The sequence below is a fragment of the Aythya marila genome (genome assembly GCF_965140915.1).
Source record: "Aythya marila genome assembly, chromosome: 4".
Taxonomy (NCBI): domain Eukaryota; kingdom Metazoa; phylum Chordata; class Aves; order Anseriformes; family Anatidae; genus Aythya; species Aythya marila.
The window spans coordinates 10,066,380-10,092,646 of NC_139045.1; the positions used below are offsets into that span (position 1 = coordinate 10,066,380).

Consider the following 26,267-nt stretch of genomic DNA (forward strand, 5'->3'; position numbering starts at 1 on the left):
TTCAGATTGAATTATTTTTTTCATGCTGACAGATAGTAGCCCTCCCTATAATGAATAAATCCACTTTGTACATGGTGTAAAGCTATGAAATATAAGTAGCTCACGGTGATGCCAGCAGTCCTTCCAATACCTCTGCAACAATTGTTCTTCGTTTAAATAAAATTTTCGAAAATTTTACCATAATTTCCCATCTCTGTTTCTCTCCCTCCCCCCTCCTTCTACATTTCTTTTAATTAAAGCTTCTAAGGAGCATTGATTGAAAGGTCTTTTATCCTCTTATTGCTTTTTTAATTCTTTACTTCAGTTCTCTTATACTCCTCCTTAATCATGAATGCAAATAAAATTCACAGTGTAATCAGCAGCTGCCTGAGAGCGCTGAGCTCCGTTGCCGTGGGAACAGCCAAGTCAGTCCTTGACCAGAGGAAGCATCGCACCTACTTTTTTTTTTTTTTTTTTTTTTTTTTTTTTTTCCTTATTCCCTTTTTAGTTTCTCACCCCTTTCATTTTCAAAACACACATGCTTCCCTAGGACATGGGATACCTGATGATAAATTGGTAAACCACCAATTTAATGACCAGCAGCAGTGGCTGATATATTGGTCTTCCATGCTAAGCATCATCCTACAGCTCTTGGGTACAGGAGATGGGTCCTGATTGCCCAAAGAGAAATAACCATCACCCAGACTCTGAGACTCTACCAACCACATGTTCTCAATCAGAAGCAGTACATCTTTTTTACTTCAACATCTAGTGAAATGACGTTATTGTGTTCCAGAATATCTCTGGAAAGGTCTCATTGACCTGTTAAAAAAAAAAAAAAGCCAAAACATCACAAGGCAGAGGAATATTCAGGTAGAAAGGAAAATTCACACAGTCTTTCATGACTCCTTTCCTATTTGATCAGATTTTATTTGTCAAAGTATGACACCGATAACTTGCATCAAAAGTGCCTATCATAGTTTAGTTGTCACTGAAGTGACAGTGCTAGATTTTAGTCCAATTATTAACAGGAGATGAAACCATCCAGAAGTTCCTGCAACATTATAACACATAACACAAATGTGTTTAATTTGTGAGAGGTGCTTTACTTTGGTGCTAGTCTATGGAAAAAAAAGGTGCAAAGGATAACAAAACTGCACAGACAGGGACACAGTGCTGTTTCCCCCAGGTCTGATGGTGCCCCAACAACAAGATTTTCTCACAATAGCCACTGAAGAGTGACAAGGACTTTGTTGGTGCTGGTATAGCACAAGAAAATATATCCAAATAAATTTACATTATCATAACTATTGATATAGTTTCCAGGAAAATTGTTCTAACATTGTGCACTTCTATCTGCTTGCTACTTTGCTGAGGTTCCTACTGTACTTTGACACTTAGCATACTTTGTGAGTGTAAGCAGCTTAGAACCATGTTTCCAAAAACTGTGGGGGGAAATAGCATTGGTTAGGCTCTGAAAATCCCCTAACAGGGATGATTAAGATCCGCCCACTTTAGATAAATCACGAAATACGTAATGACGACTAGTTTACTTATTTATTTATTTTTCCTACATGCTTCAACACAGCTGGAATTTTTGCTCAGGTTTTGAAAAATGAATGCTCTGCTCATTTTTGGTAAGTGCATTGAGACTCAACCACTAGTAAACGTACTTGATTCATTCAGTGCTAATTAAGTTTTTCAATATATAAGACACCCTACTATAGTCTCACAACCTAAGAGTCCTCAGGGGACTGTCATTGTCCCAAGACAACTGGATAGTTAAAGTGTGTGTTTGTGTATGTGCATATACACATTATGTGCAAGAAATTAAATTCAAACAAAATAAGAAAAAAAATCCTTTAAATTATTCCTGTAAAATATATTAAATGGCCAAAATCTGTAATTTCATGTTATTCCATGCTTACTTAAGACTTGGTTAACCATTCTTTTACCCCCTTGGTACTTGCTGAATGAATCTTCATTAAGTGGAATTCTTTGTTAAAATGTCCCAATTAAGCCACAGTCATCTCCGTTTACTCATTATGCCAAATCAGTCTCATCAGAGATGTCCCACTGATGTCCCGTCTCTAAAAAGTCTGTTCCAACAACAACAAAAATCACAGAGGATGCTACTGCACACATCAGGAAGAAGACAAAATTGAAATACACCATGTTCCCCTGCCAAGTGTACTTCATTCCGAGACATTCCCAATTACATCTTTGGGAACAGAGAAAATCAGCTTGCTCCTCTTTAAATGGAGATCAGACTATTAGCTATGCACAACCACTTTCTTACAATTTCTTTATTCCTTTTGCAACCATTTGAGAGCTGAGTATAGCAAACAGCATAGTTGCAAGGAAGACAAAAAGGCAAGTTCTCAGAGCCACATGCTTTGTAACACTTTGTAACACTTCACGTAATTAACTGGGTCACATTAAGACACTATGAGGCCCCTTAAGTTTAAGCAAAGGTTAACATTCAAATTGCTTGTTAAACATCAGCATAAAACCTATGAAGCATAGCACGAGGTCTGTAGTGTGGTTATAATCCACAGTTTTTGCTGGCAATTGTAAACTCAGTTTGCCTACTGAAACACCCACTGTGGCATGAAGTCTTTTAAAGGATTTTTTTTTTTTTAGATTGTTTATCTTATTTTCAAAAAAGAAGAGACTGTGACAAAGTAGGCATCAAAGAAATAACCGTTGCTACAGGAACAGAATCAAAACAGGAGATAAATGAAAGAAAAACAAAGAAAAAGAAAAGCAACCCAAGAAGAAATTGTTCTGATACCCTATTAGAATGACACATTTTTACACCATATCTTCTGTCTTTATATCAGATGCTTATCCCAAATAAATATATATATATATATATATATATATATATAAGTCATGCATTGGTATAAGATTTGATGTTAATATGAGTAACAAGCCATAATATAATCTAATAGACTTATCTAGTATTGACCTGTCTTGTTGGCTGACATTGTCTTGGGTTAAGAAAGATGGATAAAAAAAAAAGAGAGAGAAAGAACATGAATTAAAATAAAGCAATGACTGTAACTGGTAATGAAGAAAAAATGAGTCAATGGGAATTATCCAAATTGTGTAAATTATGTAAATTTCATTCTGAATTTCTTCAATGGTATGATTCTCCAATGACGCAGGCTCAGAATACCATTAATATAAGTGACTACTTGGCATGGTCAAGTTTCTTGTTTTCTGGCAGGGTGGTGAAGATGCGAAAAAGGGAAAGCGGGTTGAAAATGTATTTCATCTTCCATTTTTAAAATTTAAAAAACAATAATCAACCAACATCTCTCCTGTATACTTGGGTTATTGAGGCAATTCTGAAGTGCAAAGTGCTAACTATTAACAGTTGCATATATATATATATATATATATATATTTTAAATCCACCTGTCTCAGGGCAGGTAATCACAAAATAGGTGGGGCACACTGCCCTTCTCTTACAGTAATTCTATTCTACCTAGAACATTAACCAAGATAAAACATGATGTCTATACCTACAATTATGCCAACACTGTCCCTGGAGGGCCCACAAGTTACCTTCCTCTACTATTGTTTACTACATTGTATATTCATAATTCATGTTCTTTAATTACATTAATATATTTTATGAGAAGGTTGCTCTTATTTTTTTTTTTTTTTTTTTTTTTACCTCCACCTCTGCTTAGTACATTCTTTCAAAAACTAAAACCAGCTTATGCCTCTTTCCTAGGCATCAAGTTTTAAATCAGGTTTGCATGCAGTTAGTTGCAAGCCACTGTTAGCGCCATGCCTTTTATGCTCTCAAGAACATGACATGAAGTGCATACCAAATTCTTACAATGTATTTTACCATTCTGTTGCTGTACATCTCTGAAATCAGCCTTGTGGGAGCACAAAGGAGTAATCTACACTAAAAGAAAGCTGTAGTGAAGGAACATATCACACATCGCATTCTGCAAATCACCCGAAGTCTCAGTTGGAAAATAACAACTAGCAATTTACTCATTTCCTTTGCACACAATACCTAGAAAACTGCCTTACAACACCTTGCATCCCTGTCCCATGGGTTTAAGGTTTAGACAAGCTCCTGAGCTCTTTCACAGCCTGAGAAATGGAGGTAGAAGCTATTGTGGTTTTTGTTTTTAATTATTATTATTATTTGAAGTAATTAAGATCTCAGCTCTTCCCGAAGACTTCACTTGGTCTGTTCCAGGAAGACTAATATCTTACTTAGTTACTGATGTTCTAGCTTAACTTCTGAAAATTTAAATTCTGTGGGGAAGAGTTTCCCTTTAGATTTTACTCATACAATACAGATGTGAAGGATGCATCATTTACCTCTGTTGAAGATTTTTTTTCTTTCTTTGATAACTTAAAATCAATAATTGGGGCTGCTTTTAGAACTAATTCGTCTTAAATTTCTTTTGGTGCTACATTATAGCAACTTTCCCCCAGAAATGCTTCAAAACTGTTGAATATTACTGGAAGAAATACACGTATGCAAAATATACATTTTTGATGTTCTTTCTGTGCATTGGGATGGTTTAGGAAGTGAACAAGGAGAAATGATTTCATACTCTCAAAACAAAATATTCAACTACATTGCTATATTGTGCCCCTTCCAAGTAGCTTCAGCTCATTTAGATCTTACAAATATCGTTCCCTGCACCACCACACCTTTTTTTCTTTTTTAATTTTTTAGAACACCCTTATTCTCCCGCTTGGGAAACTTCTCCATCTTGAAACATAATGTTGGGCAGGCTGTGAACAAAAAGCACCTTCCAAAATGAATTTGGTACAGAATAAAAATTATGGCAAATGCTTTTTAATATATATTTGCTTGAATAAGATGTCAGAAGTCACCTCGCCATTGTTTTATGTCTTCAGCTCTAACTTCTGAAACATTTTTGCTTTCTCTGTCAGTGCTGAAATGAGACAGTTACTCATTAATCTAATAGCCTTCAATTTTTCTCTTCAAATAAAACATCACTTTAAAAGCAAAGGGCTAGTTTGATGAAAAATTATTTTGTTCTATTTTTCCTTTCTGATCAAGCACGTCTCTGCAATTTCAACATGAAATTATCTTCATCCTCCAGGAGTAATCTGCATTAAATGGATTGTTTTAAAAATAATGTATCTATTGTTCTGACTGTGAAATGTAAAGGAGGATGGTAGAGCAGTCAATGTTCCAGTGCAAAAGAAGAGATGGTTCTGAAATGATTTACTTAACAAGTAATTGTGCTTCTGTATCAGACATCATTCCCCTCTTCCCCTTCCCCAGAATTAAATAGAAAGAAAATATATTGCACTTCTGGTAACTAAGACAACACTGATAATTGACACAAGCCATAACAATATTAGAGCCCATTAAAAAAAAAAAAAAAAAAAAAAAAGTAATATGGGGTTTCATTGTCATTTCTGGGAGTCTGGAGCTACTGTTAAGTACAGTCAATTGCAATTTAAATAGCTTAAGTAGTTCTAGTTTAACAAATCTAGCGTATTGAAATTAAAATTTTTCTTGTCACTTCTATAAGTCATGCTTGGGTGGAATTATTTGATGGAGAAGAAGAGTTTAGGGACATGTCGGTATCATAAGACAAGTTTTGGTCAATTAAATGGCTTTGATATACTCCTAATTATTGCTAGTTTGTTTCATCTTGTGTTTGCATACCCTCAGAAGAGAGAGCTCTAATCTATGTGAGAGGAAAACAAAGCCATTTATGTGCATCTTGTTTTGTGACTGCTAATCTTTTGCATTTTGGTTGTCTTTCTAGGTTTCTTATTTACATGCTTCATCTGTTCTTTTCAATAACAGAACCAGTCTCTTATTCAGGAAGTAATGCCTGAATATGAAATATTATGGATCAGATTGTTTTTATTGTAGATGAAATCATGGCACAGTACAATAAAATAAATAAATAAATAAAAAATTGTAGTGCCTTCAAAACCAGGTATTTGTCATTCAATATCACTCTTTATAGATAATGCTTCATTACAGCCATACTTGCTTTGTTTTAACTGGAAATTAAAGCAGTATTTAAGCAATAAAAACTAAATTTTCATCACAAGCTAAAGTTAGAAAAGCACAAAGACTCTAACGACAAATCAAAGGCATCCAGAAAAAGCACTCTTTCACCACAAAAGACATTTTAATTTTCAGTCCATTAGTAAATCTTCCTTCACTTACAAAATTTCTTGACACATCTCAGTTCCCTAAAAACTACGTTTCAGAATATGTCACTTCATAACTTAAGAGGCAGTATTGGCTACTCTCATTGAAAGGCAAAGTGCTGCATCTTGCTGCTTAACCTGGAAGCATAGAAGGATTTTACAAGGCATGAATATAAATAATGCCATTTATTAATTAAGGCATACCAAAAAAATCAAAGGATGAAGCAGTGAATGAAGTGTTACACCATCATGGCCACTGATCAAACTGCAAAGACAAATGAAAATGTCTCACAGCCTAATGTAAAACAAAAAAAATTCTGCCTCAAGGGACAGAACAGGACCCCGAGCATCAGGCACTGACTTCAGATAACCATTTGCTGAACCATTACTGATATTATTTAATTGGAAATAGGTTTCTGCTCTCATTGAAATGCCAGGAATACTCTTACGCTATAAGTGGCTATATACAGAAGTCACTTCTGGAGAAAAACACAAGCAACAAACAGAATTGCATTCTCCATGCAATACTCCTGACGCAGCAAAGTTCGCATGTACCTGTTAAGATGCTCTGCTGAATCAGGCCCTTTAAGCACTTACAGTCACTTACAGCCCTGATCTATAAAAGGAAAGCAGGCGTCTGAAGTTATGAAGAACCAAATGTTACTTGATATAGTAAGAAAAGAAAAAAAAAAAAAAGACTACAGTCAAAAGTTAATCTTTAAAGGCACTAGGTAGATAATTTTCTTCGAGTCAAAAGTCTTAATGCTGCTCAAAGGTATGTAAATATTTAGGCATAAGCAATTACTTGCAATGCAGTTCCTAGCTGTAAACAATGCAATGATTTACAACACTTCAAATATACCACTTAACATTTATTTTATAGCATATCTTACACACAAATGTATCTACGCCCTGCTCCTATGGTGCAACATGATGAAGACCATCTCAGAGAAACAGTTGAATGCTTTTTCAAAGATTGATATGGCTGTATGCTAAGGTCTGTTCTGCCTTCAGCAACTCTACAAATATTTATTCATTGAATCTCCAGTGTACAGAGGCATAAGACATGGATTTCACTTTTATCTACTAGCCTAATGGCCTCTAAGCTCACACATTTAACTGACCATCCTGGATGCTTCTGTTTTCAGCACTTCCCACTGTGACTTTTGCCTCAGTTTACCAGCTAGCATCTGCCAGTCAAAAGAAGGCCAGGCTAGTATGTAGCCAAGGTCAAGAACAGTAAGTTCTTCAGTGTTACCTCTCCCTGCTAAGAGAAGCAAAAAGCAAAGAAGTTCTGTCCTCAAGCAATAATACAACTAACAAATCTGCTTGACAAATTTGACTTCAATTCTGAGTCAGACAGCTTGTCCTAGGGTTGATATGAGTACTTATTTGAGTGCCTGTTGGCTTCCTAGACCAAAGTCTTACTGAAAAGAAGGACACAAGGAAAGTTCAAGTTAGAGTGGTTTTCACATTGCGACAGGTAAAACATAAGCCTGCACAGCCCTGCTAGAACATCTGCATGGTACCAACAGACAGCGAAGTGCTTGAGATTGGAACGAATATCTTGGGTATTCGCTGGCTTGGGTTGGCTGAATATTTTATTGAAGGCAGCCTAAGAACAGAAACCATTCTCCCTACACAGAGCGAGGGAAACCCTTTGTAAACATCAATGCTATTATATGTACAGTACTTAATGCTTTCCTAGTTTGTTTGATTTACAGTTAAAAATGTTCTGCAGATTTCTCCAGCTGTGCTTCTTTAGCAGATTGTGACATGCAGCAATCTGTTTGAGAGCAGCTGTTAGTTCACATGTTGCCTTATTTGCATCAGTGTGAAACAGCAGCCTGTTACATGAATAAAACATGCTTCCTCTTTGCCCTATGTTGGTAGAAAGATTTATCTATTTAATTTGGCTTTACACAGAGGAGAGCTGTATTTTTAAATAAGATTATTTTTAAAAAAATAAATATAATTTTCAATTATCTATTTTAAGATGCTGAAAAGTCCATGTTGTCAGTTTGAAATGCGTGGGATTTAATTTTTGGTCTAAATGCAGTTTTAAGTAACACCATTTGAAGGAACCAGAAGCACAACACAATTCCACCAGAAGCCCTAGGAGATACCTTTGCAAATAGATTTTAAAAGGTGTTCAGTCTACATTTTGTTTGAGAATCCCACCTCCCTGCCAATCATTCAGATGAGCAAATCCACAGTACATTTTCAGGTTTATGTGTGTAAATATGCCATATTTGATAGCAATAGTAAGTAACACTTAAAAGTTCTCAGTTAGTGGCTAAATATGCAAGAAGGTATTAATGTTGATCTGTTCTTCTAGTGCTACAGGTGCAAAACAACACAATTTCAATAGAAAGAACTGAGCTATAGGAGAGCTCTGAGTAAGGTTTTGAAGTGTTTGAATCTCACTTAAACTGGATTGATGCCCATTGCCTCCCCATGGGACTGACCCTGACCTTCCACTTTCAGTGATGTCTGTAAATACAGAAAGACCCTGCATGTAGGCAGCTCATGTACATCTCACCTGTAGCTTCACTGAATTTTGAGTCTCTCTCATCAAGCCCTGCCAGGAACTAGGTAAAACCTCCAACCAGGAACCTACAAGATACACCTCAAACAGTAACTCCAAACAGCTGTGGACAATTTTCTGGGCTTTCTACATGCATTTGAAGCACCTTTGTTTTACAAAGAGCACCCACCCAACTGGTGACTTTATTTCTGTGATTTTTTTTTTTAATTATTATTTTTTTCCCATCTTGGGTTTCTTTCTTAACCTTTTCTTACCATTTTAAGAGAATCACTGAAATACACTGCTCCATAATCCCTTCTTCATTTGATATTTTTTTTGTCAACAATATATAGATTTTTTTCCCCACATCCTTTTAGTGCTTAAGCTACTTTGGTTAAACATAAATTAAGGCTGCACTTCCACACTTTGCTGCAGCATGTCAAGAGCAGCTGAACTTGGGATATCTCCTTTATTTTAATAATTCATGGACTTTTTTTTTTTTCTTCACATTTTCTTAGACGCACATAAAGCTATTTGTATAAATGTTATTTCTCAGTAGATCCAGTTTAACCTAGGGTAAAATGAAAACATTACCTTTATTGCATCCACATTTGTGTTTCCCTTAAATGCTGGGAGAGGGCAGTAAGGAGAAATGGTCCGATACATTTAATTTCAGACATCTCTTGTGAAGAACCATGCTCCAAGGAAAAGAAATCAGTGTTTGTGTGAAAATGCTTTGGCAAACCTGCAGCCAAACACAATGGTCAGTATCTTATCCTTTTCCATATGAAATAAATGAGAGGTTTATCTGATTTCCTCACACATTCTCCAATGTTTCTTTCATTTTTTGTTTTACAACTCCATTCTGCCTCTCAGATTGCAATTGCTCTGCCATTCATTAGATTACATCTTTACCAGCAACAGCCTCCCCAGTCTTTACAAAGGCTCCCAGATAGTTTCCACAGATACCGGGCAACAACCATTTGTCACTTTTCTGCAACAGCTGAACTTTCAGATCGATTACAAAAGGAAGCAGTGATAAAGTAAACAAGATATGTCACCGGTTTGGATTCAAGGAGCTAGATTTTGCCACTCTGACAAACAGCATTACTCTTCCCCCAGGGGGATAACCAGGCTATTCATAAAGCAAAGCACCATCTATTTGGGATGGAGGTTAAAGGGCTTCACCTGAGGAAAACGATCAGATTCTACACCACACACGTACTGTTACACACACAGACCCTCCAATTATTCATTTCCCGTTCTTACTCTTCGTCCATATTCATACAAACCACGCAGTATCTGTTCAGCACACTTGCTGGTTGCAGAGCCTGCCATCTTTTCTTACGCCTCATTTGTCTCCAACTAGATTTCTGAATGGATTTTAAAGAGGCATTAGTACACTGCTCTGCAAAATATGCTAGGCAGTTTGGATCTGGTTATGGCATATAAATTGGATAAAAGCATTAACTTGCTCCCCACTTTACTACCTAATGTACAGATTTATCTGCTTTTTCCCTGTGCTGCTTCTCTCCCAGACAGCAGGAATTACACCAAGACAAGTGTACAAAAGCCCCACTTTTTGAACTCTCTGAAACTTGTTGCCTACAGAAGCCCTAGAAGCTGTGAGTCCAACTGCCCATACACCACTCTTTTGTTTCTTTAGACACTCTCAAATGATTCCACGAACTTTTCCCCTATGATTCCACAAACTTTTGCCCTGTGAGAAACAGCAAGTGAATAAATAATGTTATTCATCTTGTTTATATCTCTCAACTTTTTACAACGCAATTGTATTGCTCCTCAAGAACCCTACTTTATTAAAACTCCATGACTAAAAATAACCTGCAGAGTTCAGCAGATCTGAATTTCAGCTATTTTTCTAATAGTGCTGTGTTTGAAAAGTCAGTCACAAAGCCTCGGCTGAACCTCACTGCATTTGTATACTGCCACTATAGATTTTACATTCCATTGAAATATCTATAAAAAGGATTTTCTTGTTTAATCACAGTGAACCTAAGGCTACTAGAAAGAAGTCAGTCCTCAGTCCTCTGCTCCCTCACTGTTTTGCAGAGGAAGCATATTCCAAAATAAACGTATGAGGTAGAACAGTGAATGTGAGAATGACAGCCTGCTATCATCACAGATAGTCCTGGGAACAAAAGGTTTATTCAAATAAAATAAAACCTTTAAAAGGGTTCAAGTAAAATAAAAACTTTAAATAAAACCTTTAAAACCAATAAAATAAAACCCTTATTCAAATAGCGAAGGATAGACATGACTTAAGCTAATTGGAAGTGGTCGATATATCGGAATATCATTGAATACGAGTATACGTACTAAGAAAAAGATTGGAAGGCTGGTAGAAAAAACTAGTATAAGTCACTATGCTAGGACAAAGAGAAGTCAATTTCTTTAACAAAAGACTTGTCTCATACTTAACTGCTAATTCTTTTTGCTATTTTTCTCCACCTGATGCTTTCTACAGCTCATGTCTGCTGAAAGCTATCTGTAGTTCAACGAATCAGGCTAGGTGCCCAAGCCCCGTTTTCAGTTTTCACAGCAGTTTTCCAAGTAATTTCTGATTGGTATTAAAGATATAGCTGCTAAAAGTATCTGAAAGTTAGTTTTAAAAAATACCCTTCATTCAAAGTGCTCAGGAAACATAACATCCTGAAGACCAAGGCTAAAAGAAGAGTTCTCACATTAAAAATGAAGAGTTATCACTCTCAGTCCTGCTCCATTTTTTCAAAGAAAAGGCATTACATTTTAATTCCTGGCTCCAAATACATTTTCTGGTTTGGACCTTAGGAAGCCTTACAAGAAATGCATAACAGTGTTTGAAATCAGATATGATTCAAAATAACAAAAAACTTGTTGAACCTATTCACTGCATAGGCTGACTGACATCTGAGCTGAAAGCCACCAGAACAGCTCCAGAGATTCTTGAGCCCTCCAATTCATATTAGACCACTGACACTGACTTTCAAACACATTTAAGTGCAAACATTTATTTCTGATCTGCTCTCTATTTTATTTTATTTTATTTGCCTATTTCTATTTTTCATTAGCAGCCAATCCTGTCTCAGACTCCTGCTCTAGAGCAGCGTGACTCCCTAACTCTGAAGGGCATGCTTGCCCATTTAATAAAATAGTGCATTAAACCAAATATTCAAATGATCTTAAAAAAAATATATATTTTTCATTATCAGCCAAAGTGTCCTCAAACAACCCAGCCTGACAAACCCCTACTGAAGCACTGGTGTTACAAGGTTTTCTCCCACCCTTGTTTACCTCAACTTGGATTCCCTTTTGATCTCCAGCTCTTTTATCCCTGTAAGGGACTCTATGCCACTCACATGCCACCCATCATATTCCCTTGATCTTGCAAGCTGCTACCTGCATGCTGCATAGTTTGGAAAGTGTTACGCATGAGGTAGGATAAGGACCAGGGAAATATGGTGCTAAAGCATATAAGGAAGCATTTGCTGCTTCCTTATTTCAGAAACGATCTAAGTTCAGTGTTCTGCACCACACCGAAACTCCCCCCCCGAACAAACAAACAAAGCTCTTCTGATAGCTCAGTTTGGTAAGACTAAAAGCCTTTGGTAAGGCTATTGTAGCTGTGAGCTTGGAGGTGGAGTGGTCAGTGTTGACAGAAGGAAAGTAAAAGCCCTATAGAATTACTTATTTTCAGTCTTCCTGTATTCGCCAGGCAATCTTAAATACATCAATCAACTCCCACAACAACAACAAACTTAAAAAAAATAATAATAATAAAAAAAATAAAAAAATAAAAAAAAAAATCAAGCAAAGCAAGAAGATCTGGCCCCATGTTTTACATGACACTGACCACTATCTGACCTAGCACTGATAGAGCTGCTGCTGTCTCTCCCTCCCCTACTGGTTTTAGGGCATTAGTATTTCAACAAGATCCCCAAGTCACCACCTCAGTTCTGAATTCCACTCTTAAACCCATGCCAGAGGTCCAGGTTTGCTCTATGGCAGTCAGGGGACATTTCCTCCTGCCTTAGCTTTTGCCATTTTTCTGCTGCAGCTAAAGCGTAAAGATCAATGTCAAAGGGAATAACTCAGCAAGCAAAGAGGTGATGATACTGGTTTCATTTCTAGTGGCGAGATTCTGCCACTCCACATCAGAAAGAATTGTGCCTTTTTACTGCAGAAGACAGTGAGACCATACACAAGCTCAGGCACAGCTTGTGGCAGAACTCTGCTTTCTGGGAAGGTCAGCGAGTGATGTGCTGCTGTGGGCCCACACAGATAGGCAGGCTTACAAAAATCTCCATTTACATTTTAAAAAAGGATTTCTTGCAGAGTGAGTGTTTTTTTTTTTTTTTTTTTTTTTTTTTTTTTTTTTTTTTTTTTTTTCCCTTTTAGAAACACTAGATGCAGAACTATACAAACAGCAGAGTAAAAATGATGAAAACCCACAAACTACCCTAAAAAACACATTTTCTCCAAAAGTTAATTTCCTGAAAGTTCTCACAAGTGTTCCTGTTTGATAATTAAGCGGGGCAAAGATAATAAAACCTGGCATAACTGCAGTGCTAAAATCGTCATGCACCTGCCCAATGAACTGCTTGGCAATCAGCCAGATGTTACATTTTATTTAAATGACTCACAACTTTGACAATACCTTCACATACCTTCTTTCCTTTATTTTTTTTATTTCTCCCAGCTCTCCAAATATCTCATGTGGTTGATCACAACTGTTTGATATCGATTTCCCAGTTGCAACCAACTATATATTAGGCCCAGATCTCAGCCAACTTGAAATTATATACAAAAATTACCATGTAGAGCAATAGGAAAATGAGATGAACACATGCTTTTCACCTTAGGATATAAGCTTATGTATGCACCAATGCATTTTATTAAAACATGAATAGCTTTTTCAGCTACAGCACAGCCTCCTTTCCCTTAAAGGGTCTAAAGACATAAGTAGAAAGTTAATATTTCAGTTAATGTGTTTTAACTACTTAATTTAACAAAGAAAAAAAAAATGTTTGGAACCAGATAGAATACATACATTTCCTCAGTTAGCAAATATGGTTATATAAACCAGAGGTCTTATTTTACATCATTCCACTTTTCCTTCTGTTTTTCTCATTACCACAATGTAATTGTGCTTTTGCCAAAATTATTTTGCATAAACATTAATTTTATGGTTTGTAAATGTGGACAATGAAATCAAACCTGAAAAGAGGCATCTGTCTTCTTAAATGACCTTCTTCACTTTCACATACAATACATATCCTCTCATCATGTGAAAATAAAACCACCTGGAAGACACCTATCTGCGATTCAGAAAGCTACCTGTAGTAAAATTATTACGGATGGACACAACGATGTGTTTGTACCCCGCTGAAAGCTTCAAAAGTTGAGTTACTATAAAGTTTAAACCCTTTAGCTAAGATCATGTTGAGCTGGAGTTGAATATCAAATATACCTATCTGTGTGAACGTCAGCAGAAAAACAGATTTTATGATCTAATAGCTTTTTCTCCCCTTTCTTCAAATATTTTATCATTCTAGAAGTTCTCATTCAATAAGCTAAGGCCAAGTATCTAAACTGAACTAATATGAATGATTTCAAAAGAATCTTTCCCATCACGTGAATAAACTGTATATAAAAGCATATATGTACAAGCATACTTACAAACCAAGGGGTAAAATCCTCATTTTGTAAGGGAAAGTTTTAAAATACTGTCAGAGTAAGAATGAGCTTTCACAGCTTCACCATTCAGTGAGCCTCAAACATGTGCTGTCACCAAAGCATGGGCTTTTACAGGTCTTATTATTACAAAGGTATTTCATTATAAATTCAGAATCAATCAAAACTTCCCCCCCCTCAAACTGTGATCCCCAAACCACAAAATAAATAAATAAAGTGAAACAACCATTTCTTCTTTCCCCTGTAATTTACTCTCCTAATTACCTTTAGTTTTAAACTGGCACAATTTGGAAAAGGTAACCTATACAGCTGCTGATAAGCTGTGCATTTTTTATACTCACTTATCCCCTTCGGATCTTTTTTTTTTTTTCCTCCTCCTACTTATAACAATGTTAATTAATGCCCAGGCACCCACCACCAGCTGATTAGACAGGGCGTATGGGAATCATTGTGCCTACACCAGAGCCTGTGCCACAATTTAATGACTGTGAGAGCAATGCCAGCTGAGACATCAGAAGGACAACTTCACACAGTACTTAGCAAATAAATAAAAAGCTCCTCTGACTCCCAGCACACTGCAGAGACCAGTGCTGCAGCTCCAGATGTACCATGTTGTGTCCAAAGGTCGCATGTGGCCCCGACAGAATTAGGAGCAGAAATGGGACCTTTGGCGATGGCTTCGCTCTGACTGACTTACACCACCCTCCTTCTCTTAAGGGAAGATTCTGTCACATCTGAATTTCACCTTGTTGTGGTTGTTGTAATGCAAATTTGACACATCTTCGCATTTTGTGTGACCATGCACTGATGTAGTGATTTAAACATTTGAATATATAGCAGGTTGTACTTACATAACTACACATTTTTTTCTCTGTTTATTGAAAGTTATATGCTCATCTCAAAAATCACTAAGCTGTTTTTATCTAATCTGTCTCCTATCATTTCCCATCTAAACCAATACCCTCCTCTAAGTTATTTCAGTATTCGTTGTTTTATTTTTATTTTAGTTCGCTCTTCAGTAATTTCAGCAAGTATATTTTATTTAAAATATTGCTTACAATAGACTGCTGTTTCTCCTTTGGTTACTGTAATAGATTATAACTATTTCTTTACCATGCCACCATATTGAAAACTTCACACTAATATGTTTCCGCTAAATATGTAAAAAGAGATTATTCACTCACACTCAAATCATTCTGCATTTTCTTAAATCCATTACATTACCTAATACTTCATGATTCTATTTCTGGATGGCAGGAAATTCACAGTGTAAAGTGGCTATTGTAATGTTAATAGCAGTTTTATATTCATTGCCCTTCTAGGAAATTCGTCCTATATGCATACCTCAAGCATGCCAAAATTCTACCAGTTACTGTTGGCTCCTTAGTTATAGGTGGCAAAAGTAAGGTTTCCTCTGAAGAAGTAATTTATCCGCTTCTTCAATTCCTAATACAACACAGAACCTGATCATACCCAGGTGATCATGTTTAGAGTCAGGTGTAGGGATGTAGAAGCACCAATGAGATACAGAAAAATAAATAAATAAATAAATAAATAAATACAGGGCAGTAACCCTAATGTGCCAGTAAGAAAAATTTGCATTTATTTAATGTTTAATTGGATATGGCAAATGGCAAATAAAATAAAAAATGACCAAAAAACCCCAACACATCATTTAACTGTTAAAATTGGCTTTGTTTACATTCATAGAATTGTTACGATTGGAAAAGACCTTCAAGATCATCTGGTCCAAGCATCCCCCTACCACCACTGTCACCCACTAAACCATATCCCTAAGCACCACATCCAACCTTTCCTTAAACACCCTCCAATGACGGTGACTTCACCACTTCCCTGGACAACCCGTTCCAATGCCTGACTACTCTTTCTTCACTAGCTTAGACTATTATTTTCTCAGTTGTTACACCTCTTGGCATCAACACGAAGTATTCTGTTACAGTTTTCAAGGAGGCTAGAAGAGACTGGCTTTTTTGAAAGTGGAAGAATGAAAGGTATCATTTTTTCACTGAAATGTCAAGGATGCTTTGGTTTGGGAAGTGCAGGCTTAGCAGTCAGTGTAGTCAGTATAGTAACTCAGTGAGCAACTCTTTTCATTAATATACGCATATAATGTCACATTAAAACGCCATCATTTCATTGCATCCAACTGTTTTATTATAAAACAATCGACAATCACTACTAGGCAATGTTGCCTTTACTGATTTTCACAATTAAAAAAAATAAAATGTATTGTATTTTGACACATTATGACATTAAAAAAAACCAACACAATTATCATGCTTTGTGCTTTGACTTATGTTGGGAAACACCATGTAAATGTAAAGCTTGGAATTAAAAAGAGCCTTTGCTCTAACTGAAATGTCAATTTTGCCATTATATTTCTGTGAGAGAATTCTAATCCAAATCCATACAATGTAATCAGGGTATATGGATCTGTTCCATATTTTTTCCAATTGCAAATTTCTTTTGACAAAACCAGCCCATTCCTTTCTATCATGTTTTCCCTGCACCAAACTTCTTGACTGTTAGTATTGAGCAAGAATTAATATTATCCTTCCAACTACAAACATAATGGCCAAGTATAATATGATTAAGCATAATACATAATCGACTGTATTTTTGAACATATCGTATCTTTGATTGTGTAGGACTCGCACCAAAGACTATGTAGAAGATTTGGTTTTCAGCAAGCCTCTTGAGCAGTCAGCAAAACTCACCCCTATTTACAAAGAATCATAAAAAGACAGCTGATGGATCTTAAGAGGTCATTTAAGTCCCCACAGCAGGATCAACTATATATAAAGTATTCCCATCAGATATTTGTCTAATCTATTCTTAAAAACCTTCAAAAGATGGAACTAATGCAGTCTCCAGAGGCAATCTATTTCAATGCTTCACAATCTTTATGGTTTAAAAGTGTTTCTTAATATCTAACCTCAGAGTCCCTTGCTGCAATCTACTTCCATTATTTCTTGCCCTAAGTACAGTCAGGGAAGCTTTTGTTCTTCCACACTTCCAGGGATTTTTAATGTCACTGAACATTGCTACAGTCTTTAATTTGTAAGTTAGTTAAACGTGATTCCTTCACCTTGCCAAATAAATTCATATTTATAATATGGGCCATCCTTTTTTGTTCCTCTTGTCTTGATCCCCTGTAATAGTTAAGTTCATGGAAAAATACAACAAAGCAATCCTCAAACTTACTAAACCAGTAACTAACACGCTTTTCCGGAAAAGGTCCAGAAATCCAGGGACAACATACTGAAAAAAGTCCTGTTGCTAGCTCATACCTTCTTTTCGCTTCCCCTACTAACAACTTGCAAACTGGTTGCAACGGTGAAAGAAGGAAAGGAGGAAAAATTGTGCAAAGGTACCCCCATGTGCCTCACAGCATGGAGCAATTGCTAGAAAGTGCAGTCCTTGGGGTTCTGTGAAATACAGGCTCCACTTCTCTCTTACAGTGAATTAGGGAAGTCCAGCCCAGAGCAGTTTTACAGCTCCTGTACAAACCAGAGATCAACAGTGGCAACGGGGTGCCTCATCTGGAGGACTAGCTTTCTGTTTTAAAGCTTAGAGCTGTAACTCTAACTTTGAGGTGAGAATACCATGGACTCCTAAAACGAGGTATCTCCTTAACTGCTTGGAAATGCTATCTTCAGCAAAAGGCTCTGCAACATCAATATTGCTGCATTAACAATCTTTTAAATGCCCTCTTCATTCATTAGCTGATAACAGTATTTTTAGGTTGATAAAAATAAGAGAATTGTGTATATACATGCAACAGTAGATACATTTATTTAAGGGTAACTAAAAGTTCATTTCCTCCACCACTTTTGCTACTCAACAAAATGAGCAAGTTTCACCTTGAGACAGCTCTACAAAACTGCAATTCAACAACCTCTTTGAAAACCACCTATTAAAGGCATTATGAAAGGTTAGACACAAACCTTTTGTTAGTATTTCACTAACTGTTCTTTAAGCAGGCTGATAAACAGTTATATGAAAGGTAAATTAAAAGGCAATTGTATATTTGCACATTAGAAGCAACATGAAAATACATTAACAGATAAGGCTTGTAAGCAAAACTTAAGCTAAACAGTTTTCATTGTTCCCAATTTCTGTATTGGCAAAAAAATAAAAAAAATAAAAATGCTAGGTGGCAGAGATTTCCATCACTAGACACAGCTGTTCCTCCTTCATAGCCTTTAGTCATGCTTCTTTTATCTGTAAGCCATCGCCCCCCCAATTTCTCTGTAAGTTGAAATCCTTGGTAATGTACTTAAGAATATTCATAAAAAACTTGTTCTATAAATTAATGATATATTCCCACCATTCTGTTGCACAGACAGATCAGTCTCAGGGCTATCTAATATTACCTTTATAATTAACTTGAAAAAACACATCTCAGTTCCAATAACCACAGAAATGCAGAAAAACTTATGTTAGAAAGGACCTCCTAAGGTCATCTAGTTCAACCCCCTGCTAAGGGCAAGGCTAACTTCAAAATTAGATCCAGTTGCTCAGGGCATCATCCTGCTGAGATTGGAAATGTCTAGGGATGGAAATCCCATAGCCTCTCTGAAGCCCTCTTCCAGGGTTTGACCTCCCTCATAAAGAGGATATAAGGAAAGATGTTCCTCGATATAAAACAGGACATAGTGCATGGAGAGAAATAGAACTCCGGCTCTTAAAACCGTATGAGTTATACAAAGGCAAAAGAAGAGAGAGAAAAATTTTCTCAACAGAAAATGCTACCAGCAGCAAAAGTAAACATAATACATAAATATTCTTGTGTAAACAGTATCCTTCCCTATAGCTAGCCTGCAGAGAATGGCAATGACGTTCATTTTATAGTGCCCTAACATCATGTTTGAATTGTTTCTTTTCTAGATGTATAGCAAATGAGTCTTAGCGACATTTATCATACTCTCAAACAAGATCTCCTTCCCTGTTAGACATGCACTCCATTTTACACTAAATGTAATTTGGACAAGCCTGAGATGCTGGGTGAAGGAGCTGCCCCGGCTGCTCGATCAAAGAAATGCCCAGGAAGCTTCCCTACGACTATGCCTTTGGGAGTCACACCATTGTGCTACTCAGTAAATTACTCCACAAGAAGCACACCCTAAAAGTCAAGTACGCATTTTTTTTTTTATTATTAAATATATTATTTTTTAAAATTGTCGAAATTGCTTCCTTGCGCTTATTGATTGATTAAACACAAAAGCAAAATCTGTCGTCTTCTATTCCTCTTTCTACAACCTCACTTTATGTAGCACACACACACACACAAGTGAAGCTTCACTGCATTCTTTTTTCAATAGAAGATTATAAAACAATCTCCAAGCGTGACACTTACCACCACGATGCAGACTGGCTAAACTGTACAAATATCTTAATAGGAAGATAGTCTTCTGAATTGAGATAGCAATTATATCAGCCTTAGCCATGGAAATTATAGTATGCACAATCTGATTCTTTTCATTTTTTTCGAAAGAATTCAAGCCACTGAAATTTATATAATTCAAACTATTTTAGTGAACAAGCTCCTACATTCGTCTGTCTTGCAAGTAACAAAGGGATCATCACACTTTCCATTTCCACTTTCAAAATTAAAGTTACTTTAGGAATGAGTTGCAGTATAACAATTTGCAAATATTATTGCCTCTCCAGCCCTCACTGTGGAGGAATTATAAGCAAAAATCTGCTCAAACACAGAGTCAGCGTTATGCTCATAAATGACTGTATAGCAAGCAGGCACCAGCAGTACACAGAGGTAAAACAGGCAGTGTGCATATTCAAAGGCTGTGCTATCTTTTCACTGAGAGAGCTGAAAATGTTTCATTTAAACAGAATATAAAATCATTCCAAATATTGCGTGGAAAATTAATACTGACAGGATAAAAGTGATTGCATTTACTTAGCCCCATTTGCTGATTCTTTTCCAAACTGCAGACACTGTATCAGAGCCTAAAATGCAATTTAAAAATAAACTTGCTTTGAAATATGATCCCTGAAATGTAGAACATGACAGAGGCACATTAACCAGGAGCCTCAGTCGGCTAGTCTGCATTTAAAACTATTCAGTTCTATTAAAAAAAGATAACATGTATTTATCTAAATATATTTCCAAACTGTTTGGACAGTATTAAATAGATATGTGGGTGTCTTGAGTATGTTCTTAGTTAGCTGCATAGTTATACTAAAATTTCAACTCTTTTATTGCTACAGAATCAAAGGTGTAAGGAAATTTACAACTAGGCATTTTTACCAGAAACTTTTCAACACTCTGCAGGTCCTTAAGACTGGGATTGCACGGAGTTGTCAGCGTAGATTGTTTTTGAAGTGAAAAAATGTGATTATTCAAAATAATAACTGCAGAGAGAATCTCTAAAGTATACCCAGGTATAAGAGTAAACCAAAAGTACAGTTTTTAAGAAAGAAAAAGAGAAAATAAAACATACTCCTTGTACCTGTCCCAAAACCATGAGTGAATGGGCAGGGTTAACGATACTGAGTCCATCTCTGATGTGTCTTCCTGGAAGATTCACCATCAGTTTGAAGTTAACCCAGCAACATGGTACCTTTTCCTTTCCCAAAGCCTCTACTCATTCCAGCTGTCTTTACTCTGAGGGTTGGATGGATTGGTATTTTATTAATATGGAAAGCAGGAGAAAAGGAGGGCTCAAGGGAGATACTTCGTAAAAGAAGCAATCGGTATTGGTTGTGTTTACTAAGTATCTACCTTGAAGCCACCTTTCCTCCTGTTTTCCATATAACTAACATTCCCGTTTATGCCTTCACTGACAGAAACTGAGATCACTGTCAACTCCCACCAGGCACAAATCCTCTGGCCTCTGTGTTGCTCTGACTGTCCAAATGAAATTCTACTGCAAAGTTCAACTTCTTCACCACACAACCAGCTCTGAACTTCAACACTTTGGCAGTTTTCCTTCAGTTCATCCAGCTGTCCCTAGCCAAGCTCGCTCTGTATCTACCTACCTACCAAAAGGAATGGCCTCATCTCCCCCAGTAATGCTGGCTCATTTCCTTGTTCCCAGGCTCCTTATAGTTTGGGCATGGCTTCCACCTTTTCAGCCAAGCTCGTGTCCTCAAGTCTTTTGCCACCTGCTTACACAACCATTTGGCTGCGTTGTGATAACCAGAGAAGGCAAATTATCTGATTTCTTCAAACGAGCCAAAAACAAACTGAAATCAGCAGCATATACGGCTTGACTAAAACTTTCTGCTCTTAGACTGAAAGGATTTTGACAGCCACAACAAAAGCTTACAGCTCTTCAGGAAATGTTCCTGAAATTATTGTTCTACATAAGGTCTTAACAAAGAATCAGATTTACAACAGACTGAGCTTAGGCAGTGTGGTAGGTCGCTGTCACGATCATTTGTTGAATGTAATAAATAGCTTTGTGTAATCAATCAGTGACACGAATTCGTTACACTTGTTTTTACTTTGAGTGTTTGCTCATGCAGGCAGGCTTTTGCCCACGTAGAAATGTCACAGGCTATGGATGAAATTCCAGTGCCAATTTTAGGGAGAAATTCAGTGCGTGAGAACTGTCTATCATCGCATCTTCTGTTTGGTCTCCAGAACAAATATTGTAATACGACATCCCGCTACACACGCGGGGCCTGTGACCACAAATTAACATTAGAGTACCAGCTAAATATTTTATGTTTTCTGAACAGCTCATGCAACCTAAATCTATATTTAATGAGCACATCAAGTATAAACAGAAGCAAATGTTGGCCTCATTTGCCCAAAGCATCTGTTATTAATGTCGTTATTTTTTTCTTGAGGAAAATTCCTCACTTGCTGTAATCAGATTCAAGAAAGTCCCTGTCTGATTTTTTCCTATTTTGCTTTTAAGTAATTTTCCACATGATTTGCCATAAAATTATAAATGAGCACCAAAACCAAACCAAAACAGAACAAAAACACACATACAAAAACCAAACCAAAACAAACTATGCTGCTTAGGCCCTGCAAAACTGAGAAATATATTTAAAAATCTTGGTTTGTTGACCAGATTGTAATATGGAGCAAACTCTGCTTTCATTTAAAGGGAAGAAAAAAAAAAAAAAAAAAAAAAAAAAGCAAATCTTTTCATTTTGCACACAGACTTGGAGGTTGACATAGCAAGCCCTCCCCACCTGGCCAACATCCTTTTTTTTTAGATCCACTCAAGGCCCTCTGAGTACAAAGAGAAGGAAGAAAGTGGGGGGGGGAAATAATAATAATGAAGACATGGTGTAGAGAATGAACATCAGGAGAAAGAAAAAAGTAGGGCTGAAAGAGAAAGTAGGTCTGAAAGAAATGCGAAAAGTGAAATGTGAAGTTAGGAAAGAAATGGGAAGAAGACATCTACATACTTTGAAGATGAATTAAGAGGAGATGGTATTATAAAACAGTGAGGAGAAAGATATATAGGGTATCGATCAAAGAAGATTAGATCATGTGAAATCATGACAATTGAAAACCTGGCAGACAAAGAAACATCAGGAAGAAAGAATAAGAAAAAGAGTTGGCGTTTAGACGAGCTAAAAATAAGAAGCAGAGACTGCTATACTAAAATGAAAAGGTGATGAAGCTATTGGAAAATGCTTAGAGAGGGGAAGTACTAGTGTGAGAGAACTAAAGAGATGGTGTAGAGACAATCTAGACTTTCATGTTTAAAGTGTCTCAATTACAACATAGGTGTATTACTTGTAAGTGAGAGGAGGAGGGGGGAAAGTTCTTTAAAGAGCTTGTGCTGAATCTGAAGCAAAGCAGATACAATATTCTAGGTACATTTGGAGTATGAATCATTTACTGCATCACACGCAAAATAAAGCCAGATGATGCTGCAAAGTTAAGAATCCTATCTGAGCAATGGTGGAATCTAAGAACTTAATGCAACACAGGCAACATCAATTCAACAGGCACAATGACCATTTGTTTATGTAAAATAACGTATTGGAAGCCTTATGAATTTTTGCTGAGGAACTTGGAATGTTTGATAATTGAAATTGTAATAGGCTTGAGAGAAGAAAACACTTCTATGAATAAAGCTGTTTTTATCTTACATGCATCTCATAAAATATTTAAATGGAATTTAAAATGTATTAGCTAGAGGAACCAATACAGTTTTAAAAATGGACATATGATGAGTTGGGCGGTTAGCATCCCCACAAGAGTCTCCAATACATCACAAATGTATTGTGTAATGTATATAATGTGACAGCCGCTTTTTTAGCTATCCATTAACATTAAGAGACCTTTGCTCCTGAAGCACACATACCATCTTTACCATAATGCAACCCCTGGATGCCAAGCATTTTTACTGTGGGAGGAAGTGGTGATGCATGCAGAATTATTATGTGGCTCAATGAGCTGTGACACACCAGTAATACACTCTGCTCTGCGTGCTGAATTTTAAGGCAAAGGCCAGGCTTGAGGGCAGTTAGGAACCTTGTCATCACACCAAGCGGAGCTCTGAGTAGACTGGGTAAAAGGAAGGTGGGTTGCACTGTTTGGGGGTCAGGCATTGGCCACTGGCAGCGGATGATCCAAAGTGATGTTCAACAAAATTGACCCGCTGCTGCCAGAGTGATATGTGCTCTTTGAATGGTTTAACTGAAGAAGCACACTGCCTGCTGCTGCTGCTGGACACCAAAAAGCAGTATCAACAGCTCTCCTCTAAGATATGAGGAACTGGAGAGGACACAGCTGACCCAAGCTGACCACAAGGATATTCAAAACCACACGGCATCATGTCAGAAACAGAAGTTAAAGGACAGAAGGAGGAATCAGAGGATGGTTATTATGACTGTCTCTCCAAGCAACTGTTGTGTGTGCTTAGGCTGCTTCCCAGGAACTAGCTGGACATCTGCCTGCCGACAGGAATTAGTGAATAAATTTTCCTTTGCTTTGCTTGCAGGCTTCACTTACTAAACTGACTTTATCTTGATCCTCCAGTCTTCTCACCTTCCGTTTCCTCCCTGTGCTGTGGTAGAGGGGACTGAATGCGTGGCTGCTGCCTGGGGTGAACCCATGTGAGGAACTGGTTTTGATTTCCCACAACACAGCCTGAAATTACAATCAGAAACATCTGATTTCCCACCTTCCCTCCCAATCACCATGAGAAATGCAGGAGCTTCTCTTACACCCAGATGCTGCAGCACAAATATTGCAACAGACTGATGATGGTAACACAAAAGCTTTTCCCTGCTCCCAAATTCTTCAGCACGAGGTGCACGGTTCCACCTGGAAAAATATCTTTAGGCCCTTATAAATATATTTAACCTTTCTGACTGACTTGTTTGACAGATATGTGACTACAAGAGCCAGAGGTAGAGGAACAAAACTCATGTTAGATTTTAGTACAGTTACACAGCTCTGAAATATGATACTGCGTTGGTGCAACCTAAGGGCTCCAACTCTCACTAATCTATCTGGAATACTAATTAATGCTGAAAGCACATGAAGCCAGTTAAACATTCCTCCTGGGTGGACCTCCTCAGAGATGAGGATTACTACACCATCAGCCTGATATATTTGTATGATATTCCTTGAAAATATTCATCTGCTCAACAAATAAATATCAGCTTGCTCAGCATCTGTGAACTAGTGCGGTTTTGCCTGCTGTTGTTTTCTTAGGATAAGAACATGATGAAACACTGACTGGAAGGACAGATCAATGTGGTACTCAGACAAAACCCTGTTGAAAACAACAGTTTCTCACCTCCATGGTATCTGTGCATTGATCTTAAAATTTTAGATCCTGGATTCAAATCTGGAAAGCACTTTAATTTCTAAATACAGCTGTCAGCAGACATCTGCCTGCCTTTGTACTGAAGACAGCTGGTGCAGGGGAGTTAACAACAAGGAAAATACATAAAAGGAACAGAGTCCTCCATCACAATCGAGAGTCAAATATTAATATTTTCAACCACAGACAAGTCCAACAAGCTATAATTTTTATCTCTTATGGATCAACGAGGTCTTAAAAATCTTAGGCATGGAACAATGAGAAGAAGTGACAAGGAAGGGCATAACTCTATACATTTAGCATTAGTCTAAAATATGTAAATTGTGCTGCTATTTTCACTGGATCTTTTGTCATTGTTCCTTCAATGAATATAAGGGACAGAAGTGAGGAACTTCAAAAGAATAGATAACGTCTGAAGAATGGACAAGCTGACAAAAGAGATTAGTGATGAGATGTGAGAGAACAGCCCAGCCAAATAATCCTCAACATCTGTGTAAGAAATGAAGGAGAACATGAAGGTTATGTACAGGATTACTTTTTCTAGCAAGAATTAGCTGAAGGACAATGGGGGAAACCAAAAAAAGCTAGCATTAAAAACAGTTACCATAACAGAGCAAATTTAGGAGGTAAAAGACAGTCACTGCCGCTTTGTAAAGTGAGAGCCATGAGCTACAGAAATGGCACTTACTACACGTGAAGCAAAAGGTCTGTTCAAAAATGGAAAGTGCCGTAAGAAAGAGAGGGGGAAAGAAATGGAACTCTGCCTGTCAGGAGGTTGCTGTATTTTCTTTCCTTGTTCCTCAGCATTAGGTATTTCTCCCATACTGCCAAGACAACGTATCTCATAGTGTATTTCATAGACTTTTACTGAATTCTTTCGTGCATGTTTTTCTTGGCATGCTCTGGTTGTTATCTGGTAAAATGATTATTGTACAGTTGTGTAAGATACAGGCTTGGGAGAAATGCATGGTTTCTGCTGTGCAATGTGGCAGCTGCACAAAAAGCGAGCACTGACATCCTCACTTACATTCACACACCAGGGTAGTAACAGAATTCATCCATTTTGCCACCGCCACATGTCACAGTCTGAC

At 37.1% G+C, this 26,267-nt stretch overlaps 1 protein-coding gene across 2 annotated transcripts in view; it reads right to left on the minus strand.

Moving 5' to 3' along the window:
• GRID2 (glutamate ionotropic receptor delta type subunit 2) overlaps nt 1–26,267 on the minus strand; it is a 700,788-nt gene that overhangs the window by 324,913 nt on the left and 349,608 nt on the right. The gene's annotated exons all lie outside the window — the stretch shown is intronic.